The 25,211-nt window shown below is 46.8% G+C and overlaps 13 non-coding genes across 13 annotated transcripts; all 13 read left to right on the top strand.

Moving 5' to 3' along the window:
* The first annotated feature begins 472 nt into the window (after positions 1 to 472).
* Positions 473 to 545, top strand: trnak-cuu (transfer RNA lysine (anticodon CUU)). Its single transcript has one exon. It is a non-coding gene; the product is annotated as a tRNA-Lys (tRNA).
* Positions 546 to 1,788: 1,243 nt separating this feature from the next.
* trnae-cuc (transfer RNA glutamic acid (anticodon CUC)) lies at positions 1,789 to 1,860 on the top strand. The gene has a single exon. It is a non-coding gene; the product is annotated as a tRNA-Glu (tRNA).
* Positions 1,861 to 4,499: 2,639 nt separating this feature from the next.
* trnak-cuu (transfer RNA lysine (anticodon CUU)) lies at positions 4,500 to 4,572 on the top strand. The gene has a single exon. It is a non-coding gene; the product is annotated as a tRNA-Lys (tRNA).
* Positions 4,573 to 5,815: 1,243 nt separating this feature from the next.
* trnae-cuc (transfer RNA glutamic acid (anticodon CUC)) lies at positions 5,816 to 5,887 on the top strand. The gene has a single exon. It is a non-coding gene; the product is annotated as a tRNA-Glu (tRNA).
* Positions 5,888 to 8,552: 2,665 nt separating this feature from the next.
* trnak-cuu (transfer RNA lysine (anticodon CUU)) lies at positions 8,553 to 8,625 on the top strand. Its single transcript has one exon. It is a non-coding gene; the product is annotated as a tRNA-Lys (tRNA).
* Positions 8,626 to 9,868: 1,243 nt separating this feature from the next.
* Positions 9,869 to 9,940, top strand: trnae-cuc (transfer RNA glutamic acid (anticodon CUC)). The gene has a single exon. It is a non-coding gene; the product is annotated as a tRNA-Glu (tRNA).
* Positions 9,941 to 12,605: 2,665 nt separating this feature from the next.
* trnak-cuu (transfer RNA lysine (anticodon CUU)) lies at positions 12,606 to 12,678 on the top strand. The gene has a single exon. It is a non-coding gene; the product is annotated as a tRNA-Lys (tRNA).
* Positions 12,679 to 13,921: 1,243 nt separating this feature from the next.
* On the top strand, positions 13,922 to 13,993 carry trnae-cuc (transfer RNA glutamic acid (anticodon CUC)). Its single transcript has one exon. It is a non-coding gene; the product is annotated as a tRNA-Glu (tRNA).
* A 2,665-nt stretch (positions 13,994 to 16,658) lies between these two features.
* trnak-cuu (transfer RNA lysine (anticodon CUU)) lies at positions 16,659 to 16,731 on the top strand. The gene has a single exon. It is a non-coding gene; the product is annotated as a tRNA-Lys (tRNA).
* Positions 16,732 to 17,974: 1,243 nt separating this feature from the next.
* Positions 17,975 to 18,046, top strand: trnae-cuc (transfer RNA glutamic acid (anticodon CUC)). The gene has a single exon. It is a non-coding gene; the product is annotated as a tRNA-Glu (tRNA).
* Positions 18,047 to 20,699: 2,653 nt separating this feature from the next.
* On the top strand, positions 20,700 to 20,772 carry trnak-cuu (transfer RNA lysine (anticodon CUU)). The gene has a single exon. It is a non-coding gene; the product is annotated as a tRNA-Lys (tRNA).
* A 1,243-nt stretch (positions 20,773 to 22,015) lies between these two features.
* On the top strand, positions 22,016 to 22,087 carry trnae-cuc (transfer RNA glutamic acid (anticodon CUC)). Its single transcript has one exon. It is a non-coding gene; the product is annotated as a tRNA-Glu (tRNA).
* Positions 22,088 to 24,744: 2,657 nt separating this feature from the next.
* trnak-cuu (transfer RNA lysine (anticodon CUU)) lies at positions 24,745 to 24,817 on the top strand. Its single transcript has one exon. It is a non-coding gene; the product is annotated as a tRNA-Lys (tRNA).
* Positions 24,818 to 25,211: the final 394 nt, after the last annotated feature.

Below are 25,211 nucleotides of genomic sequence, written 5' to 3'. Positions count from 1 at the left end.
AGTCAGATGCGCTACCGCTGCGCCATGAGGTCCACAACATAAGCACGAATGTTCGTAGTTTGTATACATCCTCCTGCCTTCTCCTGATTCCTCAGTATCATGCACAAAAGCGCCTGATGCCCTCATTTGTTTAAAGCAACAAGCAGACACAAACACAGGTATTCATTCAAAATCTACCCGCAGGTGGCCACAGACACAATAAACAGAGCCAGAGAGACAGACAGAATCGGGAATCTCCGGGAAATAGACAAGAGATATTGACAAGGACTAAAGCGATTTGCGATCAGAAATTTGCCTGAACCCCTGTGGTTAATGAAAGGGATTTTGCTGCTTGAGTTCCTTATACGCCTTGGGCTTCTGGAGAACTTGTTTCGTAGTTTGCAGAAACGCGGCTCAGACATGCTGTTGTGACCGGGCCGGAGCCACAAGGTTCCTGACTGCAATCAGCGACAAGGCAATATTGCATCAACAGGCCCGGCTAGCTCAGTCGGTAGAGCATGAGACTCTTAATCTCAGGGTCGTCGGTTCGAGCCCCACGTTGGGCGGTAGTTATAATGTTAAACTTTTATGTTGCTTTCAAAGCGTCATTAATTAAGCGATATCCTTGTTTTGCACAATGAAAGAAATGCGAACTGAGAAAATACTGCAGATGCTGGAAATATGAATTGAAACAGAAAATGCTGGAGATACTCAGCAGGTCAGGCAGCATCAGCGAAGAGAGAAACAGAGGTAACGTTTCAAGTCGATAACCTTTCGTCAGAACTGGAAAAAAAAGGTAATGGAACAGATTTTTAAGCAGTGCAGGGGATTCAATGAGATCATGGCTGATCTCCTGCCTCAATTCCACTCCCCGGCCCTATCGCCATATCCCTTGATGCCCTTACCAGTCAGAAATCACCCACTTCTGTTTTGAATATACCCAATAACTGAGCCTCCACAGCACTCTGGGGAAGAGAATTCCAAAGATTCACCACTCTCTGTGTGAAGTAATGTCTTCTCTCAGTCCTGAATGGCCTAACCTTTATCCTGAGGCTGTGTCCGCTGGTTCTAGACTCCCCAGCCAAGGGAATCATTCTCCCAGCATCCAACCGATCAAACCCTGTAATAATTTTGCATGCTTCATGAGATCCCCTCTCATTCTTCCGAATTCAAGAGATTACAGGCCTAGTTTACTCAATCTCTTAACACAACCGCTTCCCCGAGGCATGGCTAGTTCTGGAGCACACGCTTTTAGTGCTGCAGACGGAGTGTTGTCGGAGCTCATTGCATTTGCTGTAACTAATGAGCTCAGCTGTTTCTTAATATCGCTTGGAATTAATCAAATTGAATGAAGTCTGGCTTCTCTCAGGATGGTTACAGACACTTCAGCTTTGTCTTTTGTATTCATCCATCTTTTCTGTTTATTTACTCTATCTTATCGTTTTCTTGATTTTAAAACCCTCTGTCAAATTTCCTCTTAGCCGTCTATGCTCTAAGGAGAACAGCTCCAACTTCTCTGGTCTATCCACGTAACGGCAATCGTTCATCACTGGAACCAATGCATCAATGAATTGTTCACCCAGCACCGAGAGAGACAACATCCAGAGAAAAACACAGGAGGAAATCGATTTCAAGTGGATGCCTACCCGCACTTGGTGCCGTGCTTTCGCGAACACGTCTGTTGTGTTCTCATGTAAAAAATATAATTTTGTCCGAACAGTTTGCCTGGCGCGAAAGGATCTGAATTGCAAAGGAGCAGGCATGAAAAGCTGCGTTGATGTGCTTGCTGCCAGGAGGCTGGCTGCAGCTTCCCTGGTGGTCTAGTGGTTAGGATTCGGCACTCTCACTGCCGCGGCCCGGGTTCGATTCCCGGTCAGGGAACAGTGCGTTTTGGGGCTGTTTGAATTGCCACCATGCAACGCACCCTTACGGAGCAATGCTCCGCCCCTGATTCAACTTTCCACACCGCTGCTCAACATCACTCTTCATACAGCGATATAAAATACACATCCTTGATTTCTGTAAAATGCGTGCTGTTTCAAAGTCAGCAGGAATTGATTTCTGTCAAATTTAGACTGGCTGACTTTAAATGTTGCCAACATTTAACTGCAGCTCACAGTGTCAGGGCAGTCACGGTTTTCATCAGTCTTCTGTGTATCTTCTTGCCCACTGCATCTCCCTAACAAACTTAGCTTATCAAAGGCACGGCAATCGATTCATTCATTGCCAGTGTGAAAAATGCAAATTTTGAAACTTACCAACTTGTGCAAGCCTGGAATCAGAGAGTCCGTGGCCCGTGATAACTTGAGCATTAAGATGTTCATTAGCCCTTCCTGTATTGCTCAGTAGCCCACTGTGTGAGGAATTAAGAACCACGGGCATTTTCACTTCTGTGTCGGGCTCAGCACCATACCTGCAGCTGAAGATTGAACTTGATTTGGCTCGTGATCAGTGCGGCTCAGTGAGACTTCGGCCCGTCTCTCCCTTCACAACCCATCAGTGTGGAGAAAAGAACAGGGAATTTTACACATGTGTTGTGCTCTGTAACTTTATTTGAACATGTCATTGCATTTCACGCTGTGTCCAACACGGTGAGGTCCCCCGTGCTGTGTCAGCATTGTATCTTTATCAACGCTGCAGCTTTACATTAACACAACCTGAGCTCCGAGATCTGGTCGGGTCACATTGCCCGAAGTGAGGAATGAGCGAGAGGGGCAATTCCACCCGGGGATAGAAAATCCGCCAGAAGAACGACAGAATACAGCCTTGGATGTGAAGCCAAAATAGCTCAGTTGGGAGAGCGATAGACTGAAGATTTAAAGGTCCCTGGTTCGATCCCGGGTTTCGGCAGATTTTAGTTAGTTTCTGTCTCCTTCACTACAAGAGGAGCGAATGAAGAGAAATTTTACGCTCCTGATGCCGCGTTTCCTAAACGAATGGGAGTGAAACCACATCGGACATGCTGGATCCGGCTCCAACCGTCCGCTGCAGGTTCGAATCCAGTCGGGGTCCCGCCGTCTGCTTTTATACCGGAACAGTATTTGTGGGAGGGGCTGTGGTGCGATAGTAAATTTTAGAATGAGGTTTGTTAGACCATAGAGCTGCCTTTCTGTTAGTTTCGATTTACACTCTGCCCAGTTGTATATACGAACAGTTAACAATGTTTAACCGATGCAGTGTGTTCAATGATTGTGCAGTAACTCGGTCACCCAGTGTGAGGCTGAAAGACAATCTCGCAGCCTGGGTTCGAGCCTGGCCAACGAGAGCGTTGTGGCCGGGTAGCTCAGTTGGTGAAAGCCTGGTGCTAATAACGACAAGGTCGCGATTTCGATCCCCGTACTGGCCATCAGGATGTTTTCATAATTTTACGCTTTTCCCGCACATTTCAAATACAAACTTTATAAGGAAGCCAATGCACACAGACTCTCATGGGGGATTTATTTGGATAACATCCATTGCACCTTTGCCACCGGGGCTGAGAGACACATCTTTCTGTTTATTTGTCTTTCTGGGTTTGCTGTTGAATGTTGAACAGGCGGCCTGTTCCCGATAAGGGTAACAGGCAGGTAATAGACAGACAGAGCAGCTCTGACCACGCGAGATGGGCAAAAGCCTTCAGTTCAGGACAAATGCATCAATGAAATGTTCGCCGGCACCGAGAGAGACAACATCCAGAGAAAACCACTGAAGGAAATCGATTTCAAGTGGATGCCTACCCGCACTTGGTGCCGTGCTTTCGCGAACACGTCTTTTGTGTTCTCATGTAAAAAGTATCATTTTGTCCGAACAGTTTGCCTGGCACAAAAGGATCTGAATTGCACTGGAGCAAGCAGGAAACACTGCGTTGCTGTGCTTGCTGGCAGGAGACTTGCAGCTTTTCTGGTGATCTAGTGGTTAGGATTCAGGCACCTTCATCTGCCGCGGCCCGGGTTCGATTCCCGGTCAGGAAACAGTGCGTTTTGGGGCTGTTTGAATTGCCGCCATACAACGCTGAAATAGCTCATTTGGGAGATCGATTAGATTTGAACATGCAGACTTTCGGATCTGGAGTCAGATGCGCTACCGCTGCGCCATGAGGTCCACAACATAAGCACGAATGTTCGTAGTTTGTATACATCCTCCTGCCTTCTCCTGATTCCTCAGTATCATGCACAAAAGCGCCTGATGCCCTCATTTGTTTAAAGCAACAAGCAGACACAAACACAGGTATTCATTCAAAATCTACCCGCAGGTGGCCACAGACACAATAAACAGAGCCAGAGAGACAGACAGAATCGGGAATCTCCGGGAAATAGACAAGAGATATTGACAAGGACTAAAGCGATTTGCGATCAGAAATTTGCCTGAACCCCTGTGGTTAATGAAAGGGATTTTGCTGCTTGAGTTCCTTATACGCCTTGGGCTTCTGGAGAACTTGTTTCGTAGTTTGCAGAAACGCGGCTCAGACATGCTGTTGTGACCGGGCCGGAGCCACAAGGTTCCTGACTGCAATCAGCGACAAGGCAATATTGCATCAACAGGCCCGGCTAGCTCAGTCGGTAGAGCATGAGACTCTTAATCTCAGGGTCGTCGGTTCGAGCCCCACGTTGGGCGGTAGTTATAATGTTAAACTTTTATGTTGCTTTCAAAGCGTCATTAATTAAGCGATATCCTTGTTTTGCACAATGAAAGAAATGCGAACTGAGAAAATACTGCAGATGCTGGAAATATGAATTGAAACAGAAAATGCTGGAGATACTCAGCAGGTCAGGCAGCATCAGCGAAGAGAGAAACAGAGGTAACGTTTCAAGTCGATAACCTTTCGTCAGAACTGGAAAAAAAAGGTAATGGAACAGATTTTTAAGCAGTGCAGGGGATTCAATGAGATCATGGCTGATCTCCTGCCTCAATTCCACTCCCCGGCCCTATCGCCATATCCCTTGATGCCCTTACCAGTCAGAAATCACCCACTTCTGTTTTGAATATACCCAATAACTGAGCCTCCACAGCACTCTGGGGAAGAGAATTCCAAAGATTCACCACTCTCTGTGTGAAGAAATGTCTTCTCTCAGTCCTGAATGGCCTAACCTTTATCCTGAGGCTGTGTCCGCTGGTTCTAGACTCCCCAGCCAAGGGAATCATTCTCCCAGCATCCAACCGATCAAACCCTGTAATAATTTTGCATGCTTCATGAGATCCCCTCTCATTCTTCCGAATTCAAGAGATTACAGGCCTAGTTTACTCAATCTCTTAACACAACCGCTTCCCCGAGGCATGGCTAGTTCTGGAGCACACGCTTTTAGTGCTGCAGACGGAGTGTTGTCGGAGCTCATTGCATTTGCTGTAACTAATGAGCTCAGCTGTTTCTTAATATCGCTTGGAATTAATCAAATTGAATGAAGTCTGGCTTCTCTCAGGATGGTTACAGACACTTCAGCTTTGTCTTTTGTATTCATCCATCTTTTCTGTTTATTTACTCTATCTTATCGTTTTCTTGATTTTAAAACCCTCTGTCAAATTTCCTCTTAGCCGTCTATGCTCTAAGGAGAACAGCTCCAACTTCTCTGGTCTATCCACGTAACGGCAATCGTTCATCACTGGAACCAATGCATCAATGAATTGTTCACCCAGCACCGAGAGAGACAACATCCAGAGAAAAACACAGGAGGAAATCGATTTCAAGTGGATGCCTACCCGCACTTGGTGCCGTGCTTTCGCGAACACGTCTGTTGTGTTCTCATGTAAAAAATATAATTTTGTCCGAACAGTTTGCCTGGCGCGAAAGGATCTGAATTGCAAAGGAGCAGGCATGAAAAGCTGCGTTGATGTGCTTGCTGCCAGGAGGCTGGCTGCAGCTTCCCTGGTGGTCTAGTGGTTAGGATTCGGCACTCTCACTGCCGCGGCCCGGGTTCGATTCCCGGTCAGGGAACAGTGCGTTTTGGGGCTGTTTGAATTGCCACCATGCAACGCACCCTTACGGAGCAATGCTCCGCCCCTGATTCAACTTTCCACACCGCTGCTCAACATCACTCTTCATACAGCGATATAAAATACACATCCTTGATTTCTGTAAAATGCGTGCTGTTTCAAAGTCAGCAGGAATTGATTTCTGTCAAATTTAGACTGGCTGACTTTAAATGTTGCCAACATTTAACTGCAGCTCACAGTGTCAGGGCAGTCACGGTTTTCATCAGTCTTCTGTGTATCTTCTTGCCCACTGCATCTCCCTAACAAACTTAGCTTATCAAAGGCACGGCAATCGATTCATTCATTGCCAGTGTGAAAAATGCAAATTTTGAAACTTACCAACTTGTGCAAGCCTGGAATCAGAGAGTCCGTGGCCCGTGATAACTTGAGCATTAAGATGTTCATTAGCCCTTCCTGTATTGCTCAGTAGCCCACTGTGTGAGGAATTAAGAACCACGGGCATTTTCACTTCTGTGTCGGGCTCAGCACCATACCTGCAGCTGAAGATTGAACTTGATTTGGCTCGTGATCAGTGCGGCTCAGTGAGACTTCGGCCCGTCTCTCCCTTCACAACCCATCAGTGTGGAGAAAAGAACAGGGAATTTTACACATGTGTTGTGCTCTGTAACTTTATTTGAACATGTCATTGCATTTCACGCTGTGTCCAACACGGTGAGGTCCCCCGTGCTGTGTCAGCATTGTATCTTTATCAACGCTGCAGCTTTACATTAACACAACCTGAGCTCCGAGATCTGGTCGGGTCACATTGCCCGAAGTGAGGAATGAGCGAGAGGGGCAATTCCGCCCGGGGATAGAAAATCCGCCAGAAGAACGACAGAATACAGCCTTGAATGTGAAGCCAAAATAGCTCAGTTGGGAGAGCGATAGACTGAAGATTTAAAGGTCCCTGGTTCGATCCCGGGTTTCGGCAGATTTTAGTTAGTTTCTGTCTCCTTCACTACAAGAGGAGCGAATGAAGAGAAATTTTACGCTCCTGATGCCGCGTTTCCTAAACGAATGGGAGTGAAACCACATCGGACATGTTGGATCCGGCTCCAACCGTCCGCTGCAGGTTCGAATCCAGTCGGGGTCCCGCCGTCTGCTTTTATACCGGAACAGTATTTGTGGGAGGGGCTGTGGTGGGATAGTAAATTTTAGAATGAGGTTTGTTAGACCATAGAGCTGCCTTTCTGTTAGTTTCGATTTACACTCTGCCCAGTTGTATATACGAACAGTTAACAATGTTTAACCGATGCAGTGTGTTCAATGATTGTGCAGTAACTCGGTCACCCAGTGTGAGGCTGAAAGACAATCTCGCAGCCTGGGTTCGAGCCTGGCCAACGAGAGCGTTGTGGCCGGGTAGCTCAGTTGGTGAAAGCCTGGTGCTAATAACGACAAGGTCGCGATTTCGATCCCCGTACTGGCCATCAGGATGTTTTCATAATTTTACGCTTTTCCCGCACATTTCAAATACAAACTTTATAAGGAAGCCAATGCACACAGACTCTCATGGGGGATTTATTTGGATAACATCCATTGCACCTTTGCCACCGGGGCTGAGAGACACATCTTTCTGTTTATTTGTCTTTCTGGGTTTGCTGTTGAATGTTGAACAGGCGGCCTGTTCCCGATAAGGGTAACAGGCAGGTAATAGACAGACAGAGCAGCTCTGACCACGCGAGATGGGCAAAAGCCTTCAGTTCAGGACAAATGCATCAATGAAATGTTCGCCGGCACCGAGAGAGACAACATCCAGAGAAAACCACTGAAGGAAATCGATTTCAAGTGGATGCCTACCCGCACTTGGTGCCGTGCTTTCGCGAACACGTCTTTTGTGTTCTCATGTAAAAAGTATCATTTTGTCCGAACAGTTTGCCTGGCACAAAAGGATCTGAATTGCACTGGAGCAAGCAGGAAACACTGCGTTGCTGTGCTTGCTGGCAGGAGACTTGCAGCTTTTCTGGTGATCTAGTGGTTAGGATTCAGGCACCTTCATCTGCCGCGGCCCGGGTTCGATTCCCGGTCAGGAAACAGTGCGTTTTGGGGCTGTTTGAATTGCTGCCATACAACGCTGAAATAGCTCATTTGGGAGATCGATTAGATTTGAACATGCAGACTTTCGGATCTGGAGTCAGATGCGCTACCGCTGCGCCATGAGGTCCACAACATAAGCACGAATGTTCGTAGTTTGTATACATACACGTTCCACAAACACTGTTTCATTCCTCCTGCCTTCTCCTGATTCCTCAGTATCATGCACAAAAGCGCCTGATGCCCTCATTTGTTTAAAGCAACAAGCAGACACAAACACAGGTATTCATTCAAAATCTACCAGCAGGTGGCCACAGACACAATAAACAGAGCCAGAGAGACAGACAGAATCGGGAATCTCCGGGAAATAGACAAGAGATATTGACAAGGACTAAAGCGATTTGCGATCAGAAATTTGCCTGAACCCCTGTGGTTAATGAAAGGGATTTTGCTGCTTGAGTTCCTTATACGCCTTGGGCTTCTGGAGAACTTGTTTCGTAGTTTGCAGAAACGCGGCTCAGACATGCTGTTGTGACCGGGCCGGAGCCACAAGGTTCCTGACTGCAATCAGCGACAAGGCAATATTGCATCAACAGGCCCGGCTAGCTCAGTCGGTAGAGCATGAGACTCTTAATCTCAGGGTCGTCGGTTCGAGCCCCACGTTGGGCGGTAGTTATAATGTTAAACTTTTATGTTGCTTTCAAAGCGTCATTAATTAAGCGATATCCTTGTTTTGCACAATGAAAGAAATGCGAACTGAGAAAATACTGCAGATGCTGGAAATATGAATTGAAACAGAAAATGCTGGAGATACTCAGCAGGTCAGGCAGCATCAGCGAAGAGAGAAACAGAGGTAACGTTTCAAGTCGATAACCTTTCGTCAGAACTGGAAAAAAAAGGTAATGGAACAGATTTTTAAGCAGTGCAGGGGATTCAATGAGATCATGGCTGATCTCCTGCCTCAATTCCACTCCCCGGCCCTATCGCCATATCCCTTGATGCCCTTACCAGTCAGAAATCACCCACTTCTGTTTTGAATATACCCAATAACTGAGCCTCCACAGCACTCTGGGGAAGAGAATTCCAAAGATTCACCACTCTCTGTGTGAAGAAATGTCTTCTCTCAGTCCTGAATGGCCTAACCTTTATCCTGAGGCTGTGTCCGCTGGTTCTAGACTCCCCAGCCAAGGGAATCATTCTCCCAGCATCCAACCGATCAAACCCTGTAATAATTTTGCATGCTTCATGAGATCCCCTCTCATTCTTCCGAATTCAAGAGATTACAGGCCTAGTTTACTCAATCTCTTAACACAACCGCTTCCCCGAGGCATGGCTAGTTCTGGAGCACACGCTTTTAGTGCTGCAGACGGAGTGTTGTCGGAGCTCATTGCATTTGCTGTAACTAATGAGCTCAGCTGTTTCTTAATATCGCTTGGAATTAATCAAATTGAATGAAGTCTGGCTTCTCTCAGGATGGTTACAGACACTTCAGCTTTGTCTTTTGTATTCATCCATCTTTTCTGTTTATTTACTCTATCTTATCGTTTTCTTGATTTTAAAACCCTCTGTCAAATTTCCTCTTAGCCGTCTATGCTCTAAGGAGAACAGCTCCAACTTCTCTGGTCTATCCACGTAACGGCAATCGTTCATCACTGGAACCAATGCATCAATGAATTGTTCACCCAGCACCGAGAGAGACAACATCCAGAGAAAAACACAGGAGGAAATCGATTTCAAGTGGATGCCTACCCGCACTTGGTGCCGTGCTTTCGCGAACACGTCTGTTGTGTTCTCATGTAAAAAATATAATTTTGTCCGAACAGTTTGCCTGGCGCGAAAGGATCTGAATTGCAAAGGAGCAGGCATGAAAAGCTGCGTTGATGTGCTTGCTGCCAGGAGGCTGGCTGCAGCTTCCCTGGTGGTCTAGTGGTTAGGATTCGGCACTCTCACTGCCGCGGCACGGGTTCGATTCCCGGTCAGGGAACAGTGCGTTTTGGGGCTGTTTGAATTGCCACCATGCAACGCACCCTTACGGAGCAATGCTCCGCCCTTGATTCAACTTTCCACACCGCTGCTCAACATCACTCTTCATACAGCGATATAAAATACACATCCTTGATTTCTGTAAAATGCGTGCTGTTTCAAAGTCAGCAGGAATTGATTTCTGTCAAATTTAGACTGGCTGACTTTAAATGTTGCCAACATTTAACTGCAGCTCACAGTGTCAGGGCAGTCACGGTTTTCATCAGTCTTCTGTGTATCTTCTTGCCCACTGCATCTCCCTAACAAACTTAGCTTATCAAAGGCACGGCAATCGATTCATTCATTGCCAGTGTGAAAAATGCAAATTTTGAAACTTACCAACTTGTGCAAGCCTGGAATCAGAGAGTCCGTGGCCCGTGATAACTTGAGCATTAAGATGTTCATTAGCCCTTCCTGTATTGCTCAGTAGCCCACTGTGTGAGGAATTAAGAACCACGGGCATTTTCACTTCTGTGTCGGGCTCAGCACCATACCTGCAGCTGAAGATTGAACTTGATTTGGCTCGTGATCAGTGCGGCTCAGTGAGACTTCGGCCCGTCTCTCCCTTCACAACCCATCAGTGTGGAGAAAAGAACAGGGAATTTTACACATGTGTTCAGCTCTGTAACTTTATTTGAACATGTCATTGCATTTCACGCTGTGTCCAACACGGTGAGGTCACCCGTGCTGTGTCAGCATTGTATCTTTATCAACGCTGCAGCTTTACATTAACACAACCTGAGCTCCGAGATCTGGTCGGGTCACATTGCCCGAAGTGAGGAATGAGCGAGAGGGGCAATTCCACCCGGGGATAGAAAATCCGCCAGAAGAACGACAGAATACAGCCTTGAATGTGAAGCCAAAATAGCTCAGTTGGGAGAGCGATAGACTGAAGATTTAAAGGTCCCTGGTTCGATCCCGGGTTTCGGCAGATTTTAGTTAGTTTCTGTCTCCTTCACTACAAGAGGAGCGAATGAAGAGAAATTTTACGCTCCTGATGCCGCGTTTCCTAAACGAATGGGAGTGAAACCACATCGGACATGTTGGATCCGGCTCCAACCGTCCGCTGCAGGTTCGAATCCAGTCGGGGTCCCGCCGTCTGCTTTTATACCGGAACAGTATTTGTGGGAGGGGCTGTGGTGGGATAGTAAATTTTAGAATGAGGTTTGTTAGACCATAGAGCTGCCTTTCTGTTAGTTTCGATTTACACTCTGCCCAGTTGTATATACGAACAGTTAACAATGTTTAACCGATGCAGTGTGTTCAATGATTGTGCAGTAACTCGGTCACCCAGTGTGAGGCTGAAAGACAATCTCGCAGCCTGGGTTCGAGCCTGGCCAACGAGAGCGTTGTGGCCGGGTAGCTCAGTTGGTGAAAGCCTGGTGCTAATAACGACAAGGTCGCGATTTCGATCCCCGTACTGGCCATCAGGATGTTTTCATAATTTTACGCTTTTCCCGCACATTTCAAATACAAACTTTATAAGGAAGCCAATGCACACAGACTCTCATGGGGGATTTATTTGGATAACATCCATTGCACCTTTGCCACCGGGGCTGAGAGACACATCTTTCTGTTTATTTGTCTTTCTGGGTTTGCTGTTGAATGTTGAACAGGCGGCCTGTTCCCGATAAGGGTAACAGGCAGGTAATAGACAGACAGAGCAGCTCTGACCACGCGAGATGGGCAAAAGCCTTCAGTTCAGGACAAATGCATCAATGAAATGTTCGCCGGCACCGAGAGAGACAACATCCAGAGAAAACCACTGAAGGAAATCGATTTCAAGTGGATGCCTACCCGCACTTGGTGCCGTGCTTTCGCGAACACGTCTTTTGTGTTCTCATGTAAAAAGTATCATTTTGTCCGAACAGTTTGCCTGGCACAAAAGGATCTGAATTGCACTGGAGCAAGCAGGAAACACTGCGTTGCTGTGCTTGCTGGCAGGAGACTTGCAGCTTTTCTGGTGATCTAGTGGTTAGGATTCAGGCACCTTCATCTGCCGCGGCCCGGGTTCGATTCCCGGTCAGGAAACAGTGCGTTTTGGGGCTGTTTGAATTGCCGCCATACAACGCTGAAATAGCTCATTTGGGAGATCGATTAGATTTGAACATGCAGACTTTCGGATCTGGAGTCAGATGCGCTACCGCTGCGCCATGAGGTCCACAACATAAGCACGAATGTTCGTAGTTTGTATACATACACGTTCCACAAACACTGTTTCATTCCTCCTGCCTTCTCCTGATTCCTCAGTATCATGCACAAAAGCGCCTGATGCCCTCATTTGTTTAAAGCAACAAGCAGACACAAACACAGGTATTCATTCAAAATCTACCCGCAGGTGGCCACAGACACAATAAACAGAGCCAGAGAGACAGACAGAATCGGGAATCTCCGGGAAATAGACAAGAGATATTGACAAGGACTAAAGCGATTTGCGATCAGAAATTTGCCTGAACCCCTGTGGTTAATGAAAGGGATTTTGCTGCTTGAGTTCCTTATACGCCTTGGGCTTCTGGAGAACTTGTTTCGTAGTTTGCAGAAACGCGGCTCAGACATGCTGTTGTGACCGGGCCGGAGCCACAAGGTTCCTGACTGCAATCAGCGACAAGGCAATATTGCATCAACAGGCCCGGCTAGCTCAGTCGGTAGAGCATGAGACTCTTAATCTCAGGGTCGTCGGTTCGAGCCCCACGTTGGGCGGTAGTTATAATGTTAAACTTTTATGTTGCTTTCAAAGCGTCATTAATTAAGCGATATCCTTGTTTTGCACAATGAAAGAAATGCGAACTGAGAAAATACTGCAGATGCTGGAAATATGAATTGAAACAGAAAATGCTGGAGATACTCAGCAGGTCAGGCAGCATCAGCGAAGAGAGAAACAGAGGTAACGTTTCAAGTCGATAACCTTTCGTCAGAACTGGAAAAAAAAGGTAATGGAACAGATTTTTAAGCAGTGCAGGGGATTCAATGAGATCATGGCTGATCTCCTGCCTCAATTCCACTCCCCGGCCCTATCGCCATATCCCTTGATGCCCTTACCAGTCAGAAATCACCCACTTCTGTTTTGAATATACCCAATAACTGAGCCTCCACAGCACTCTGGGGAAGAGAATTCCAAAGATTCACCACTCTCTGTGTGAAGAAATGTCTTCTCTCAGTCCTGAATGGCCTAACCTTTATCCTGAGGCTGTGTCCGCTGGTTCTAGACTCCCCAGCCAAGGGAATCATTCTCCCAGCATCCAACCGATCAAACCCTGTAATAATTTTGCATGCTTCATGAGATCCCCTCTCATTCTTCCGAATTCAAGAGATTACAGGCCTAGTTTACTCAATCTCTTAACACAACCGCTTCCCCGAGGCATGGCTAGTTCTGGAGCACACGCTTTTAGTGCTGCAGACGGAGTGTTGTCGGAGCTCATTGCATTTGCTGTAACTAATGAGCTCAGCTGTTTCTTAATATCGCTTGGAATTAATCAAATTGAATGAAGTCTGGCTTCTCTCAGGATGGTTACAGACACTTCAGCTTTGTCTTTTGTATTCATCCATCTTTTCTGTTTATTTACTCTATCTTATCGTTTTCTTGATTTTAAAACCCTCTGTCAAATTTCCTCTTAGCCGTCTATGCTCTAAGGAGAACAGCTCCAACTTCTCTGGTCTATCCACGTAACGGCAATCGTTCATCACTGGAACCAATGCATCAATGAATTGTTCACCCAGCACCGAGAGAGACAACATCCAGAGAAAAACACAGGAGGAAATCGATTTCAAGTGGATGCCTACCCGCACTTGGTGCCGTGCTTTCGCGAACACGTCTGTTGTGTTCTCATGTAAAAAATATAATTTTGTCCGAACAGTTTGCCTGGCGCGAAAGGATCTGAATTGCAAAGGAGCAGGCATGAAAAGCTGCGTTGATGTGCTTGCTGCCAGGAGGCTGGCTGCAGCTTCCCTGGTGGTCTAGTGGTTAGGATTCGGCACTCTCACTGCCGCGGCACGGGTTCGATTCCCGGTCAGGGAACAGTGCGTTTTGGGGCTGTTTGAATTGCCACCATGCAACGCACCCTTACGGAGCAATGCTCCGCCCTTGATTCAACTTTCCACACCGCTGCTCAACATCACTCTTCATACAGCGATATAAAATACACATCCTTGATTTCTGTAAAATGCGTGCTGTTTCAAAGTCAGCAGGAATTGATTTCTGTCAAATTTAGACTGGCTGACTTTAAATGTTGCCAACATTTAACTGCAGCTCACAGTGTCAGGGCAGTCACGGTTTTCATCAGTCTTCTGTGTATCTTCTTGCCCACTGCATCTCCCTAACAAACTTAGCTTATCAAAGGCACGGCAATCGATTCATTCATTGCCAGTGTGAAAAATGCAAATTTTGAAACTTACCAACTTGTGCAAGCCTGGAATCAGAGAGTCCGTGGCCCGTGATAACTTGAGCATTAAGATGTTCATTAGCCCTTCCTGTATTGCTCAGTAGCCCACTGTGTGAGGAATTAAGAACCACGGGCATTTTCACTTCTGTGTCGGGCTCAGCACCATACCTGCAGCTGAAGATTGAACTTGATTTGGCTCGTGATCAGTGCGGCTCAGTGAGACTTCGGCCCGTCTCTCCCTTCACAACCCATCAGTGTGGAGAAAAGAACAGGGAATTTTACACATGTGTTGAGCTCTGTAACTTTATTTGAACATGTCATTGCATTTCACGCTGTGTCCAACACGGTGAGGTCCCCCGTGCTGTGTCAGCATTGTATCTTTATCAACGCTGCAGCTTTACATTAACACAACCTGAGCTCCGAGATCTGGTCGGGTCACATTGCCCGAAGTGAGGAATGAGCGAGAGGGGCAATTCCACCCGGGGATAGAAAATCCGCCAGAAGAACGACAGAATACAGCCTTGAATGTGAAGCCAAAATAGCTCAGTTGGGAGAGCGATAGACTGAAGATTTAAAGGTCCCTGGTTCGATCCCGGGTTTCGGCAGATTTTAGTTAGTTTCTGTCTCCTTCACTACAAGAGGAGCGAATGAAGAGAAATTTTACGCTCCTGATGCCGCGTTTCCTAAACGAATGGGAGTGAAACCACATCGGACATGCTGGATCCGGCTCCAACCGTCCGCTGCAGGTTCGAATCCAGTCGGGGTCCCGCCGTCTGCTTTTATACCGGAACAGTATTTGTGGGAGGGGCTGTGGTGCGATAGTAAATTTTAGAATGAGGTTTGTTAGACCATAGAGCTGCCTTTCTGTTAGTTTCGATTTACACTCTGCCCAGTTGTATATACGAACAGTTAACAATGTTTAACCGATGCAGTGTGTTCAATGATTGTGCAGTAACTCGGTCACCCAGTGTGAGGCTGAAAGACAATCTCGCAGCCTGGGTTCGAGCCTGGCCAACGAGAGCGTTGTGGCCGGGTAGCTCAGTTGGTGAAAGCCTGGTGCTAATAACGACAAGGTCGCGATTTCGATCCCCGTACTGGCCATCAGGATGTTTTCATAATTTTACGCTTTTCCCGCACATTTCAAATACAAACTTTATAAGGAAGCCAATGCACACAGACTCTCATGGGGGATTTATTTGGATAACATCCATTGCACCTTTGCCACCGGGGCTGAGAGACACATCTTTCTGTTTATTTGTCTTTCTGGGTTTGCTGTTGAATGTTGAACAGGCGGCCTGTTCCCGATAAGGGTAACAGACAGGTAATAGACAGACAGAGCAGCTCTGACCACGCGAGATGGGCAAAAGCCTTCAGTTCAGGACAAATGCATCAATGAAATGTTCGCCGGCACCGAGAGAGACAACATCCAGAGAAAACCACTGAAGGAAATCGATTTCAAGTGGATGCCTACCCGCACTTGGTGCCGTGCTTTCGCGAACACGTCTTTTGTGTTCTCATGTAAAAAGTATCATTTTGTCCGAACAGTTTGCCTGGCACAAAAGGATCTGAATTGCACTGGAGCAAGCAGGAAACACTGCGTTGCTGTGCTTGCTGGCAGGAGACTTGCAGCTTTTCTGGTGATCTAGTGGTTAGGATTCAGGCACCTTCATCTGCGGCGGCCCGGGTTCGATTCCCGGTCAGGAAACAGTGCGTTTTGGGGCTGTTTGAATTGCCGCCATACAACGCTGAAATAGCTCATTTGGGAGATCGATTAGATTTGAACATGCAGACTTTCGGATCTGGAGTCAGATGCGCTACCGCTGCGCCATGAGGTCCACAACATAAGCACGAATGTTCGTAGTTTGTATACATACACGTTCCACAAACACTGTTTCATTCCTCCTGCCTTCTCCTGATTCCTCAGTATCATGCACAAAAGCGCCTGATGCCCTCATTTGTTTAAAGCAACAAGCAGACACAAACACAGGTATTCATTCAAAATCTACCCGCAGGTGGCCACAGACACAATAAACAGAGCCAGAGAGACAGACAGAATCGGGAATCTCCGGGAAATAGACAAGAGATATTGACAAGGACTAAAGCGATTTGCGATCAGAAATTTGCCTGAACCCCTGTGGTTAATGAAAGGGATTTTGCTGCTTGAGTTCCTTATACGCCTTGGGCTTCTGGAGAACTTGTTTCGTAGTTTGCAGAAACGCGGCTCAGACATGCTGTTGTGACCGGCCCGGAGCCACAAGGTTCCTGACTGCAATCAGCGACAAGGCAATATTGCATCAACAGGCCCGGCTAGCTCAGTCGGTAGAGCATGAGACTCTTAATCTCAGGGTCGTGGGTTCGAGCCCCACGTTGGGCGGTAGTTATAATGTTAAACTTTTATGTTGCTTTCAAAGCGTCATTAATTAAGCGATATCCTTGTTTTGCACAATGAAAGAAATGCGAACTGAGAAAATACTGCAGATGCTGGAAATATGAATTGAAACAGAAAATGCTGGAGATACTCAGCAGGTCAGGCAGCATCAGCGAAGAGAGAAACAGAGGTAACGTTTCAAGTCGATAACCTTTCGTCAGAACTGGAAAAAAAAGGTAATGGAACAGATTTTTAAGCAGTGCAGGGGATTCAATGAGATCATGGCTGATCTCCTGCCTCAATTCCACTCCCCGGCCCTATCGCCATATCCCTTGATGCCCTTACCAGTCAGAAATCACCCACTTCTGTTTTGAATATACCCAATAACTGAGCCTCCACAGCACTCTGGGGAAGAGAATTCCAAAGATTCACCACTCTCTGTGTGAAGAAATGTCTTCTCTCAGTCCTGAATGGCCTAACCTTTATCCTGAGGCTGTGTCCGCTGGTTCTAGACTCCCCAGCCAAGGGAATTATTCTCCCAGCATCCAACCGATCAAACCCTGTAATAATTTTGCATGCTTCATGAGATCCCCTCTCATTCTTCCGAATTCAAGAGATTACAGGCCTAGTTTACTCAATCTCTTAACACAACCGCTTCCCCGAGGCATGGCTAGTTCTGGAGCACACGCTTTTAGTGCTGCAGACGGAGTGTTGTCGGAGCTCATTGCATTTGCTGTAACTAATGAGATCAGCTGTTTCTTAATATCGCTTGGAATTAATCAAATTGAATGAAGTCTGGCTTCTCTCAGGATGGTTACAGACACTTCAGCTTTGTCTTTTGTATTCATCCATCTTTTCTGTTTATTTACTCTATCTTATCGTTTTCTTGATTTTAAAACCCTCTGTCAAATTTCCTCTTAGCCGTCTATGCTCTAAGGAGAACAGCTCCAACTTCTCTGGTCTATCCACGTAACGGCAATCGTTCATCACTGGAACCAATGCATCAATGAATTGTTCACCCAGCACCGAGAGAGACAACATCCAGAGAAAAACACAGGAGGAAATCGATTTCAAGTGGATGCCTACCCGCACTTGGTGCCGTGCTTTCGCGAACACGTCTGTTGTGTTCTCATGTAAAAAATATAATTTTGTCCGAACAGTTTGCCTGGCGCGAAAGGATCTGAATTGCAAAGGAGCAGGCATGAAAAGCTGCGTTGATGTGCTTGCTGCCAGGAGGCTGGCTGCAGCTTCCCTGGTGGTCTAGTGGTTAGGATTCGGCACTCTCACTGCCGCGGCCCGGGTTCGATTCCCGGTCAGGGAACAGTGCGTTTTGGGGCTGTTTGAATTGCCACCATGCAACGCACCCTTACGGAGCAATGCTCCGCCCCTGATTCAACTTTCCACACCGCTGCTCAACATCACTCTTCATACAGCGATATAAAATACACATCCTTGATTTCTGTAAAATGCGTGCTGTTTCAAAGTCAGCAGGAATTGATTTCTTTCAAATTTAGACTGGCTGACTTTAAATGTTGCCAACATTTAACTGCAGCTCACAGTGTCAGGGCAGTCACGGTTTTCATCAGTCTTCTGTGTATCTTCTTGCCCACTGCATCTCCCTAACAAACTTAGCTTATCAAAGGCACGGCAATCGATTCATTCATTGCCAGTGTGAAAAATGCAAATTTTGAAACTTACCAACTTGTGCAAGCCTGGAATCAGAGAGTCCGTGGCCCGTGATAACTTGAGCATTAAGATGTTCATTAGCCCTTCCTGTATTGCTCAGTAGCCCACTGTGTGAGGAATTAAGAACCACGGGCATTTTCACTTCTGTGTCGGGCTCAGCACCATACCTGCAGCTGAAGATTGAACTTGATTTGGCTCGTGATCAGTGCGGCTCAGTGAGACTTCGGCCCGTCTCTCCCTTCACAACCCATCAGTGTGGAGAAAAGAACAGGGAATTTTACACATGTGTTGTGCTCTGTAACTTTATTTGAACATGTCATTGCATTTCACGCTGTGTCCAACACGGTGAGGTCCCCCGTGCTGTGTCAGCATTGTATCTTTATCAACACTGCAGCTTTACATTAACACAACCTGAGCTCCGAGATCTGGTCGGGTCACATTGCCCGAAGTGAGGAATGAGCGAGAGGGGCAATTCCACCCGGGGATAGAAAATCCGCCAGAAGAACGACAGAATACAGCCTTGAATGTGAAGCCAAAATAGCTCAGTTGGGAGAGCGATAGACTGAAGATTTAAAGGTCCCGGGTTTCGGCAGATTTTAGTTAGTTTCTGTCTCCTTCACTACAAGAGGAGCGAATGAAGAGAAATTTTACGCTCCTGATGCCGCGTTTCCTAAACGAATGGGAGTGAAACCACATCGGACATGCTGGATCCGGCTCCAACCGTCCGCTGCAGGTTCGAATCCAGTCGGGGTCCCGCCGTCTGCTTTTATACCGGAACAGTATTTGTGGGAGGGGCTGTGGTGCGATAGTAAATTTTAGAATGAGGTTTGTTAGACCATAGAGCTGCCTTTCTGTTAGTTTCGATTTACACTCTGCCCAGTTGTATATACGAACAGTTAACAATGTTTAACCGATGCAGTGTGTTCAATGATTGTGCAGTAACTCGGTCACCCAGTGTGAGGCTGAAAGACAATCTAGCAGCCTGGGTTCGAGCCTGGCCAACGAGAGCGTTGTGGCCGGGTAGCTCAGTTGGTGAAAGCCTGGTGCTAATAACGACAAGGTCGCGATTTCGATCCCCGTACTGGCCATCAGGATGTTTTCATAATTTTACGCTTTTCCCGCACATTTCAAATACAAACTTTATAAGGAAGCCAATGCACACAGACTCTCATGGGGGATTTATTTGGATAACATCCATTGCACCTTTGCCACCGGGGCTGAGAGACACATCTTTCTGTTTATTTGTCTTTCTGGGTTTGCTGCTGAATGTTGAACAGGCGGCCTGTTCCCGATAAGGGTAACAGGCAGGTAATAGACAGACAGAGCAGCTCTGACCACGCGAGATGGGCAAAAGCCTTCAGTTCAGGACAAATGCATCAATGAAATGTTCGCCGGCACCGAGAGAGACAACATCCAGAGAAAACCACTGAAGGAAATCGATTTCAAGTGGATGCCTACCCGCACTTGGTGCCGTGCTTTCGCGAACACGTCTTTTGTGTTCTCATGTAAAAAGTATCATTTTGTCCGAACAGTTTGCCTGGCACAAAAGGATCTGAATTGCACTGGAGCAAGCAGGAAACACTGCGTTGCTGTGCTTGCTGGCAGGAGACTTGCAGCTTTTCTGGTGATCTAGTGGTTAGGATTCAGGCACCTTCATCTGCCGCGGCCCGGGTTCGATTCCCGGTCAGGAAACAGTGCGTTTTGGGGCTGTTTGAATTGCCGCCATACAACGCTGAAATAGCTCATTTGGGAGATCGATTAGATTTGAACATGCAGACTTTCGGATCTGGAGTCAGATGCGCTACCGCTGCGCCATGAGGTCCACAACATAAGCACGAATGTTCGTAGTTTGTATACATACACGTTCCACAAACACTGTTTCATTCCTCCTGCCTTCTCCTGATTCCTCAGTATCATGCACAAAAGCGCCTGATGCCCTCATTTGTTTAAAGCAACAAGCAGACACAAACACAGGTATTCATTCAAAATCTACCCGCAGGTGGCCACAGACACAATAAACAGAGCCAGAGAGACAGACAGAATCGGGAATCTCCGGGAAATAGACAAGATATATTGACAAGGACTAAAGCGATTTGCGATCAGAAATTTGCCTGAACCCCTGTGGTTAATGAAAGGGATTTTGCTGCTTGAGTTCCTTATACGCCTTGGGCTTCTGGAGAACTTGTTTCGTAGTTTGCAGAAACGCGGCTCAGACATGCTGTTGTGACCGGGCCGGAGCCACAAGGTTCCTGACTGCAATCAGCGACAAGGCAATATGGCATCAACAGGCCCGGCTAGCTCAGTCGGTAGAGCATGAGACTCTTAATCTCAGTGTCGTCGGTTCGAGCCCCACGTTGGGCGGTAGTTATAATGTTAAACTTTTATGTTGCTTTCAAAGCGTCATTAATTAAGCGATATCCTTGTTTTGCACAATGAAAGAAATGCGAACTGAGAAAATACTGCAGATGCTGGAAATATGAATTGAAACAGAAAATGCTGGAGATACTCAGCAGGTCAGGCAGCATCAGCGAAGAGAGAAACAGAGGTAACGTTTCAAGTCGATAACCTTTCGTCAGAACTGGAAAAAAAAGGTAATGGAACAGATTTTTAAGCAGTGCAGGGGATTCAATGAGATCATGGCTGATCTCCTGCCTCAATTCCACTCCCCGGCCCTATCGCCATATCCCTTGATGCCCTTTCCAGTCAGAAATCACCCACTTCTGTTTTGAATATACCCAATAACTGAGCCTCCACAGCACTCTGGGGAAGAGAATTCCAAAGATTCACCACTCTCTGTGTGAAGAAATGTCTTCTCTCAGTCCTGAATGGCCTAACCTTTATCCTGAGGCTGTGTCCGCTGGTTCTAGACTCCCCAGCCAAGGGAATCATTCTCCCAGCATCCAACCGATCAAACCCTGTAATAATTTTGCATGCTTCATGAGATCCCCTCTCATTCTTCCGAATTCAAGAGATTACAGGCCTAGTTTACTCAATCTCTTAACACAACCGCTTCCCCGAGGCATGGCTAGTTCTGGAGCACACGCTTTTAGTGCTGCAGACGGAGTGTTGTCGGAGCTCATTGCATTTGCTGTAACTAATGAGCTCAGCTGTTTCTTAATATCGCTTGGAATTAATCAAATTGAATGAAGTCTGGCTTCTCTCAGGATGGTTACAGACACTTCAGCTTTGTCTTTTGTATTCATCCATCTTTTCTGTTTATTTACTCTATCTTATCGTTTTCTTGATTTTAAAACCCTCTGTCAAATTTCCTCTTAGCCGTCTATGCTCTAAGGAGAACAGCTCCAACTTCTCTGGTCTATCCACGTAACGGCAATCGTTCATCACTGGAACCAATGCATCAATGAATTGTTCACCCAGCACCGAGAGAGACAACATCCAGAGAAAAACACAGGAGGAAATCGATTTCAAGTGGATGCCTACCCGCACTTGGTGCCGTGCTTTCGCGAACACGTCTGTTGTGTTCTCATGTAAAAAATATAATTTTGTCCGAACAGTTTGCCTGGCGCGAAAGGATCTGAATTGCAAAGGAGCAGGCATGAAAAGCTGCGTTGATGTGCTTGCTGCCAGGAGGCTGGCTGCAGCTTCCCTGGTGGTCTAGTGGTTAGGATTCGGCACTCTCACTGCCGCGGCCCGGGTTCGATTCCCGGTCAGGGAACAGTGCGTTTTGGGGCTGTTTGAATTGCCACCATGCAACGCACCCTTACGGAGCAATGCTCCGCCCCTGATTCAACTTTCCACACCGCTGCTCAACATCACTCTTCATACAGCGATATAAAATACACATCCTTGATTTCTGTAAAATGCGTGCTGTTTCAAAGTCAGCAGGAATTGATTTCTGTCAAATTTAGACTGGCTGACTTTAAATGTTGCCAACATTTAACTGCAGCTCACAGTGTCAGGGCAGTCACGGTTTTCATCAGTCTTCTGTGTATCTTCTTGCCCACTGCATCTCACTAACAAACTTAGCTTATCAAAGGCACGGCAATCGATTCATTCATTGCCAGTGTGAAAAATGCAAATTTTGAAACTTACCAACTTGTGCAAGCCTGGAATCAGAGAGTCCGTGGCCCGTGATAACTTGAGCATTAAGATGTTCATTAGCCCTTCCTGTATTGCTCAGTAGCCCACTGTGTGAGGAATTAAGAACCACGGGCATTTTCACTTCTGTGTCGGGCTCAGCACCATACCTGCAGCTGAAGATTGAACTTGATTTGGCTCGTGATCAGTGCGGCTCAGTGAGACTTCGGCCCGTCTCTCCCTTCACAACCCATCAGTGTGGAGAAAAGAACAGGGAATTTTACACATGTGTTGTGCTCTGTAACTTTATTTGAACATGTCATTGCATTTCACGCTGTGTCCAACACGGTGAGGTCCCCCGTGCTGTGTCAGCATTGTATCTTTATCAACACTGCAGCTTTACATTAACACAACCTGAGCTCCGAGATCTGGTCGGGTCACATTGCCCGAAGTGAGGAATGAGCGAGAGGGGCAATTCCACCCGGGGATAGAAAATCCGCCAGAAGAACGACAGAATACAGCCTTGAATGTGAAGCCAAAATAGCTCAGTTGGGAGAGCGATAGACTGAAGATTTAAAGGTCCCGGGTTTCGGCAGATTTTAGTTAGTTTCTGTCTCCTTCACTACAAGAGGAGCGAATGAAGAGAAATTTTACGCTCCTGATGCCGCGTTTCCTAAACGAATGGGAGTGAAACCACATCGGACATGCTGGATCCGGCTCCAACCGTCCGCTGCAGGTTCGAATCCAGTCGGGGTCCCGCCGTCTGCTTTTATACCGGAACAGTATTTGTGGGAGGGGCTGTGGTGCGATAGTAAATTTTAGAATGAGGTTTGTTAGACCATAGAGCTGCCTTTCTGTTAGTTTCGATTTACACTCTGCCCAGTTGTATATACGAACAGTTAACAATGTTTAACCGATGCAGTGTGTTCAATGATTGTGCAGTAACTCGGTCACCCAGTGTGAGGCTGAAAGACAATCTAGCAGCCTGGGTTCGAGCCTGGCCAACGAGAGCGTTGTGGCCGGGTAGCTCATGTTGGTGAAAGCCTGGTGCTAATAACGACAAGGTCGCGATTTCGATCCCCGTACTGGCCATCAGGATGTTTTTATAATTTTACGCTTTTCCCGCACATTTCAAATACAAACTTTATAAGGAAGCCAATGCACACAGACTCTCATGGGGGATTTATTTGGATAACATCCATTGCACCTTTGCCACCGGGGCTGAGAGACACATCTTTCTGTTTATTTGTCTTTCTGGGTTTGCTGCTGAATGTTGAACAGGCGGCCTGTTCCCGATAAGGGTAACAGGCAGGTAATAGACAGACAGAGCAGCTCTGACCACGCGAGATGGGCAAAAGCCTTCAGTTCAGGACAAATGAATCAATGAAATGTTCGCCGGCACCGAGAGAGACAACATCCAGAGAAAACCACTGAAGGAAATCGATTTCAAGTGGATGCCTACCCGCACTTGGTGCCGTGCTTTCGCGAACACGTCTTTTGTGTTCTCATGTAAAAAGTATCATTTTGTCCGAACAGTTTGCCTGGCACAAAAGGATCTGAATTGCACTGGAGCAAGCAGGAAACACTGCGTTGCTGTGCTTGCTGGCAGGAGACTTGCAGCTTTTCTGGTGATCTAGTGGTTAGGATTCAGGCACCTTCATCTAGCCGCGGCCCGGGTTCGATTCCCGGTCAGGAAACAGTGCGTTTTGGGGCTGTTTGAATTGCCGCCATACAACGCTGAAATAGCTCATTTGGGAGATCGATTAGATTTGAACATGCAGACTTTCGGATCTGGAGTCAGATGCGCTACCGCTGCGCCATGAGGTCCACAACATAAGCACGAATGTTCGTAGTTTGTATACATACACGTTCCACAAACACTGTTTCATTCCTCCTGCCTTCTCCTGATTCCTCAGTATCATGCACAAAAGCGCCTGATGCCCTCATTTGTTTAAAGCAACAAGCAGACACAAACACAGGTATTCATTCAAAATCTACCCGCAGGTGGCCACAGACACAATAAACAGAGCCAGAGAGACAGACAGAATCGGGAATCTCCGGGAAATAGACAAGAGATATATTGACAAGGACTAAAGCGATTTGCGATCAGAAATTTGCCTGAACCCCTGTGGTTAATGAAAGGGATTTTGCTGCTTGAGTTCCTTATACGCCTTGGGCTTCTGGAGAACTTGTTTCGTAGTTTGCAGAAACGCGGCTCAGACATGCTGTTGTGACCGGGCCGGAGCCACAAGGTTCCTGACTGCAATCAGCGACAAGGCAATATGGCATCAACAGGCCCGGCTAGCTCAGTCGGTAGAGCATGAGACTCTTAATCTCAGGGTCGTCGGTTCGAGCCCCACGTTGGGCGGTAGTTATAATGTTAAACTTTTATGTTGCTTTCAAAGCGTCATTAATTAAGCGATATCCTTGTTTTGCACAATGAAAGAAATGCGAACTGAGAAAATACTGCAGATGCTGGAAATATGAATTGAAACAGAAAATGCTGGAGATACTCAGCAGGTCAGGCAGCATCAGCGAAGAGAGAAACAGAGGTAACGTTTCAAGTCGATAACCTTTCGTCAGAACTGGAAAAAAAAGGTAATGGAACAGATTTTTAAGCAGTGCAGGGGATTCAATGAGATCATGGCTGATCTCCTGCCTCAATTCCACTCCCCGGCCCTATCGCCATATCCCTTGATGCCCTTTCCAGTCAGAAATCACCCACTTCTGTTTTGAATATACCCAATAACTGAGCCTCCACA

The sequence above is a fragment of the Somniosus microcephalus genome, unplaced genomic scaffold (genome assembly GCF_052327205.1).
Source record: "Somniosus microcephalus isolate GS21.2 unplaced genomic scaffold, FLI_Smic_1.0 unresolved_chr4, whole genome shotgun sequence".
Classification (NCBI taxonomy): domain Eukaryota; kingdom Metazoa; phylum Chordata; class Chondrichthyes; order Squaliformes; family Somniosidae; genus Somniosus; species Somniosus microcephalus.
This window is presented reverse-complemented; position numbering and strand designations above follow the sequence as displayed.